The following is a 7,644-nucleotide window of genomic DNA, read 5'->3' as shown; positions in this document are numbered from 1 at the left end:
TTTCAAAAGATTTTGCACACTTTATCTTCAGTGAAATAATATGAATTAATTAAACCCCCTTCTGAAACATGCTGGAATCTAATGTGATTTGAGAGGATGAAGCAGCAAGGTTTTTGATCCCTCCAGAGGACCAAGTCTGATTTAGTCATCTGTTTTGCAAGACTTTCCAGCCAAAAGTCCCCCTAATGCAGCAGCTCCCTCATAACTGTAATTTATCAAATAGATAAAGTGATGGAAATTATCCACCCCCTGTTCCAGCATGAGAGGTGCGTGATGAAGAGTAAGTGACTATTTGGAAACAATCACCTTCCCTCTGTTCCCTCCAGTTTCTCCCAGTAATTCCAGTAGTCCTCTTAAAATAAGATTTATAGCCAAAAAAGGGTTTCCCAGAAACTCTTTAGCTCATTAATACTATTGTATTCTTATAAAGAGTTACATATATTGATAATCCTCCACCAACAAGACCTCTTGCACCTAATTTTCAAAACCAACTTGTTCCTGCTAGCCACAAAAGCAGCTTTCATGTTAATTCCACCTGATTTTGCTGCCACACAGTGAATACTCTGCTGTGATCAGGGCAACATGGAGCTTGAATCCCAACTAGCGTATTGAAAGCATTGAAGGTGTTTTTCGCCTACGTGCTCCAAGGCAATGCAAAAGTTGTTCAACTATGTACTTCTGCATCTGTTTCACTTTCCTTGAAGTTTAATCTTAGTCAGGATTTCCTGAGGATGTAATGCTTATTCTTGTGATAATTATCTTGACTGATTTATACACAATCTCAACTGCAGTTTAATACCGCTTTCAAATAAAAGGACTTCCTTGTGTTTTCAAAATGAAAGAATTTGTATGTATAACCTAAATTTAAAAAGTCAAAGAAAAAATTTTTGGTACAATAGTTGTTTGAAGATATGTACCATGAGAAAACATTTGCTGCTGCAAAGTGGTGGGATGGGTTGTCTAGTTCAGGCTGCTCTTTGGTGCTTTAGAGCAGCATGAAGCAGTGAGTACCCAGCCATGGTGATTTCCAGCATCACCTGGCCAGGTAGGGGAAAGGGCTGAGCATTGAGGCTCACAGGCCTTGGAAATGGTGAAGGCAACAAATTTCAGAAGCTGCAGGATGCTTGGTGGTGAATTTTGGGCAGGCAGATGGCTAGGAAATCGCTGACAGTTGTAGCAAACAAAAACTGCAGTAAGGGCCAAAATCACCATCTCCAGAGCATTCAGAAGAGCGAATAACATTAATTGCAACCAACACTGAGATGTGACTGAGGCTGGAAAACAGATATTTTTCTTTATTTCTCCCTTCCTTCTTCCTTCCTTCCTTCCTTCCTTCCTTCCTTCCTTCTTTCCTTCCTACCTTCCTCCTTCCCTCATTCACTCCTTTCTTCTCAACTTCACATTCAATAGCCACATCCCTGGTATGAACCAAGGGCAGGGCATGGTTTCTAGCACTGCCCTTGTGTTCATCCGTGCAGCTCCATCCCAGGCAGGACTTTTGCCTGTGCTGAGCAGCAGACTCCGGCGCCGGGGCCAGCCCTGCGGGAGGAACTGCCTGATTGGCGTGGCCGTCTCAGCACTGCTTAGGAGGGTAGTTTGGGGGAAGCCACCTGGTTTTGGGGAGGAAGAGATAATAGGTATAGGGATACAGGATGAGCTAGGATGCTTTGCCGCAGGGATATTGAATAGCCTCTGGCCTCTTTAATTCAATAACGTCAATGCTAGCTATTGAGTCGAGGAAGTATGTAAAGAGGTAATTTTACATGGGATTAAGAAATAAAGTCTGCTGCATGGGAAGTGAAGTCTGTGAAAGGGTAGCTTCTTCTCAGTGAGAAATGGAAAACAGAACCATTATACATTCCCTAGAGGCAGGTAATGCATGAGATTTCACCAATTTTTTACTAAACGAGGTGTTTAAAGGTCTATATTGTTATTCAGATCAAAGATGTTTTTAGTAAATAAGATTACGTTCCATTAAAGAGATTTATTTCTTCATATTTAATTTTTTACCCCAAATAACTATTAAATGCAGCCATATTCTAAAGTTTTCTCTGTAAGTTTGGAGAAGTATGCGATGTGATTTGTGCTTAATGAAATGCTTGAAAGCAAAATTTGGTTCAGAGAGGAAAAGGAGAGAGTGGCTGAACTATTTCTTGGCTGAATTATTTCTTGGTGAATAATTTGCTCGGAGAGAAAGAAACTCACACGCAGCAGCTGGAAAGCATGACAATGGCTGAAAATTAATTCAGACACATGGAAAATAAAGGATATTGCACAGGGCTTAAGCTAATTGTAATCACTAAGTTAAAACCGCTTCTGGCTTTTGGACTAGCCTGGACCAGTTGCTTCGCTTTGTATTTGCATTCTGCACAGATAAGCTGAGCAATACCTGCCTCAGCAAGTATTCAGTCAGGATTTGTGCGCTCGGTTCAGTCCCTCGCTTCCAGCTTGCGGCATGCAAGATATATTCTATGACAAGGATTATGCTCCATTTTGGAGGACAAAACATGTATCACTCATCAGCAGAGAAGTTGTGCAGCTAAGAAGCTTTGTAATTAAGAACCCTCCACAATTGCATTCCATAATTTATTCATAGTATCAATTACAGAATTCCTGGTAGAGGAAGTCAAACTAATTATATTTTTTAAGATTTAAATTAGTTTTTTCTGTTCAATTAAGGGAAGCCAGAAACTCTTCAGGGTACCCACACTGCCAATGGCAAAGTGTAATAGCTTTGCAGGGAGACGGTCAGCTGGAGCAGCTGCTGGAAGAACACTTTGCAAAACAAAAACTCCAGTAAAACCGCATTAGCCAGTTTAGTCTTGGAGAGTGACTGCTTAGCCTGCTGATTACATAAATACTACTGGTTTTATATATGATTGTAATTCTGCAACTTTTAGAAACAGAAACAATGACCAATATATTCAAGGACTATGCTCTGCCTCTCAGGATGATGAATAACATCTCTCGGCCCAGATGCATAAATGCAGATGATTGCTTGTGAGGTGTATGCTAGGGACACACGCATCCTAGACCCAAACCACCTTCTGGGGTGTGCCTGGTCCTCCTCATCGCTGAATGAGGAGCAGAGAACAACCACTTTCCTAGGGCAGGCTCCTCAGACACAGGAACTGAGGGGATGGGTTTGGTCCTGCATTCCCAGAGCGCAGCCGAGTCGTGTGTTTATGTCCCCCTAATGCGATGTGGGTCCTGCTGTGCCCCCCCCACGGCACTGATGGTTCGGGGGCTGAATTCAGCAGAGCTCTCCCTGGGCTGCATCGCTGCCCTCTCCCCACCTTCATTTCACCAGGCCAAGGACATCACTACAGCATTTTTTGGGAGTGGGGGGATGAGGTTTAAGCTTTCACTTAAAAACAAAGCTACTCTATCTATATTAGATCCTCCAAAGAAAAACATCCTCACTCCTAAGGAGAGTGGTGCTACAAGCAGCGTTTCTGGCAGAGAATGCTGTGGGCATTTTCTGATGTAATTTCAAGTACCAAATAAAAAAGCACCGGCCATGTACTTCATCCGCAACTGCTTATGCCCTGATAAAAGAGCAGAGGGCCCCAGGACCCATCACGGCAGTTATTACAGGACATTCCTTCACATATCCCACACAGTGAGTTACAGCAAGCTGTATTATAAATCCAGCTGTATTTTTAGGTGCATTAGTGGTCGCTTGACTACAACTGAGTCTGGTCAGAGTTCAGACGTTTGGTGGAGTTTTTTTTATTCCCCCCTTTCCTCCTAAGAACTATAAACTCATTTTCCAGATATTTCAGTCAAAGACCTCAGGACTGCAACTTCCATCTACTGATTTGGGGGTGGGGGGTGGGGTGGTATTTATTTCAGGAAAATTTCCAAAAAGATTAATAAACTACTAAGTATTTCCTAATTACAAAGAGAGCAGGTTACCAAATTAACCAAAACCAACACCTTATCTTTGATCCATTCCTTGTGATACACCAGTAACCTTTGGTAGAAACTTCCCAATGTCTGCATCAATGATTTGTGGATGGCCAGGAGATGGGATATAGGCAGCGTATAAGCAGCTGGGAAACTTATTTCTGCACAGAAACAAGACCAGAGACTAGGTGGTTAAAAGCTCTTGTATGTATTAATGCAGCTAACAAAGCTTTATTGTCTTCAGCATATTTACAGTTAAAAACTATGCAACTACAGTCCTGTTGTGGAAAGTGTGGTTTCTCACATGGGTGAATTTATTCAGCTCTGGGAGCAATGAAAAGTTTGTAAAATTGCTCCAGTCTTCAGGCTCCTGTTGTAAGGGAAATTCGATGGGAAAGTTGCTGTAAAGAGGATAAAAAGTACCCCAAACAACACAGTCAGCACCTATTTCCAACATCACGATGCAGAGATTCAATGGCATATTATGAAAATTACCACATAAATAAAGAAAAGCCTCTCCTGATTTTTGAAATTCACACTTCTGAAATTCTTTAGCACTTCAGAGTCCTAAATGATTTGAAGCGTTTCATCATATTTGTGTCAGAAGAGGGGAAACAACAGCAAAGTAACCCAAACACCTCCCATGATCCAGAGGATGATGCGTTTCCTAACAGAAAAGAAGGTGGAAGAAGATTTTCTTTTCAAACCAATCATGCTTCAGATACCATGGCTGCAATCCCTCTTTCTCCCAAGAGAAAATGCCGCAGGGACGCAAAGGTGTCACACATTGTCTGTCTTTGCTCCCCCTCTGTGAGAAAGGGAACGCGTAGCTGCTTAAATTTACATTTTATGCATGCCAGGCAGTGAGTTGAAGCTAATTGTATCAAACCCACTCCCAGCAGTATTTTAGTGTATTCCTGGCCGGTTGAATTCTGTGCTCACAAGGTCAGATGTAAGGCTTTGCTTCTGGACTGTATGATGGAACAAAAAATGTATTTTATACAAAAGAGATTAATCACTTGAGCTTTACATTTAAATTTTAGTCTTTTAAATATCTCTTTGTAGCAAAACATACAGAGTTTGAGATGCGTTTGTATCTTCAATCAGTCATTTATAAAATGCTATCAGTCATGTCAAATATCTGATCTGCTCCCAGATGCAGCACGTACAACTAAGACTCTTTTAAGAATTTGTTTTCCCCATTTTAGATAATTCCATGGAGAGTATAAACATCTTCTGACAGACTTAAATACATCAGTAATCAACAAATGATACCTGTAATATCAGTGTCAAGCAAAGAAGTCTCTTAAAAGAGTATTTATGTGGGGCCCAAACATCCAGCTATGACATACTCTTATCAAATATTTTGGCTCATTATTGTGAGAATTCAGAAAGATCCTGGCTCTAGAAGGGATTACACCAGTTATGGGGAGTGTAATCAGATACATCATTTCAGCTTCTAATGTCATATCCAAATGCCAAAAAAACTGAGCAGCAATTTTCAACGGTTTGACTTCAGGCACCAAGATTAGACCATAATCCTTATCATTTAAACTTGTTCATAGCATTTGTGAGTGAGTCCACTGCAATCCTCAGATAACCCCTACTGTAAGGGGAAATGCCTTGACAAAGAATGAAGTGGAGGAGAGGTGTGACCACGACTATGCAATTAAACTGTTCTGTTTCTGATCCGCATGGAAAAGAATGCCTCTCCAGCTAGAGACAAAACTTGAGTATAAAACGTGACTGGGCTTGAATACAAGAGCTATCGAGAAGCTCATTACTGTTTCAAAATGCCCTTACTAAAGGTGACTTATAAACTAAGCTTTAACCTAAATGAGTGCATAAGCCAAATGTTATGTGTATGAGTAGCCTCTTTGAAATCAGTGGAGCTGCTCCTATACTTGGATCAACATACAGTGAAACGCATGAGTAGACGGCAAGGATAAACTGAATTTTACACTAGCTGCATTTAGGCTATTTCCTAGTGCTGGTATAAGAATAAAACATTTATTTACATTAAACTATGTTTTTTTGCTTGTACACCAACTGGGTGGTGTAGCAAGGTCAATTTGTTTGAACTATACTGAAAGCTTGCCTGGCAATAAAAGAAATTATAGAAGTTAATATATTCTGCCACATTCTTAGAGAGTGAAGGAAGATGGTTTGTATTATTATATAGCCAACCTGATAATATCTGGAGAAACAATCACTGTAAACCAAGATGGATGTTTGTATTTAAAACACAAACCCTATAATCAAAATTTTCTGCTGCTTGAATTTGTTTTCTAGGTCATTTTCTGATGAAGTTTAAATTTGAATCTTATTCCAGGTACTAATATTAAATGACTGTTTACATTTCTTATACTGAACCCACAGTGAGAGAAGAGAACACTTTCATATTATTGTACAAAGTGTTCCCTCACACCTGGAAGGAATTGTATTACTTTTTCATTTAAGCAGTTTCAAATTTACAGCCTCGCTCTAGTATAGAGATGAGTCAAAGGTTATCTATTCTCCATGGAAGCTAATTTAGGACTATTTGTACAGTGTAGGAGAGTTCTGTTAATATTTTTAACTACTTGCATTTACTCGTAGTCATTAAACACTCCTTTTTGTCTTTCATTTTCTATAGGGGACTGAGGTCTGCACTCAACCGCAGGGAAAACTCAGTCTGAACTGAAATATTCTGCTCTCCCATGAACAATGGGGTTTCACTTTCTTTTTTCCCCTCTTAACGCTAGATTCTGTTTAGTTTCTGGGTACAATTCGATTTGAAATATTTAGATCTTTAGGACTTCGTGACATCTTTTAGCCTCCGTTCAATAACCCTTGAATTCATGCCCAGTTCAAGGTGTTCTCAGAGAAGCTTTTCCAGTTTGGATTTTAGTTCCAAAGACTTGAGGCCCAATGTTTTTCAAAGGGATCTCTGCATTGTTTCCACCCCTAAAAAGAGGGCTAAGAGAAGGCTTATACATGCATATGAATAACAAGTCCCTGCAGGCTTCAAAGTGGACTATCCTTACCTGTGTTATCATTGCAGTTAAAAATACTCATTAGGAGACATATCCTATTATGCCAGGCACAGTGCAAGTAGAGAGCAAAAATGCAGCTATTTTACAGGTTGAAAAATAGGTTTGTAGGTAGTTTCAGCTATTATTTTATAAGTCCCTATGGTATCCATGCATTGTACTATAAGAAAAGTTCAACTACATTGGGCGTTGGCTAATTATCACAAAACTTCTCATTCAAGGTAACTAACACAATTTACTTTCTTTAACAGCAACCAATAAGTGCTGAATTATCATTTGCCCCAAGGTTCTACCATAAAAACGAAGTGATCCTTAAGTTTGAACTTGTCTTATAAAATGGCCTGGCATGTATTTCTGTGAAGTCTTTCACCTTGTTTAAATTTAGTCTTTGTGATTATCTGAAATTTAAGCTGAGTGATAGTGCAATTTATTCCACTGTTTTAATGGAGGTCTTATCAGAGACATTAAATCTCTTCTAAAATTGTTCAGTTTTTCACCTTGGCTCCCACAGCAGGCCTTCCATTTCTAAACACCAAAGCTTGTGGTTGTATGAGAAAGCACTGAATTGGGTTTAGAATTGGTCTGGAACATCTTGTATTGCTCTATGACATTTCTGTCACGAGTTAGTTCACTTAAGATGGCAGCCAGCAACAGTAGGCTCAGAAAAAATAGATTAATGATACCTTCATGGCTACTGAACTTC

The sequence above is a fragment of the Ciconia boyciana genome, chromosome 2 (assembly GCF_034638445.1).
Source record: "Ciconia boyciana chromosome 2, ASM3463844v1, whole genome shotgun sequence".
In the NCBI taxonomy this organism is placed as follows: domain Eukaryota; kingdom Metazoa; phylum Chordata; class Aves; order Ciconiiformes; family Ciconiidae; genus Ciconia; species Ciconia boyciana.
The sequence above is the reverse complement of the archived record's forward strand: the minus strand, read 5'-3'. Positions refer to the sequence as shown.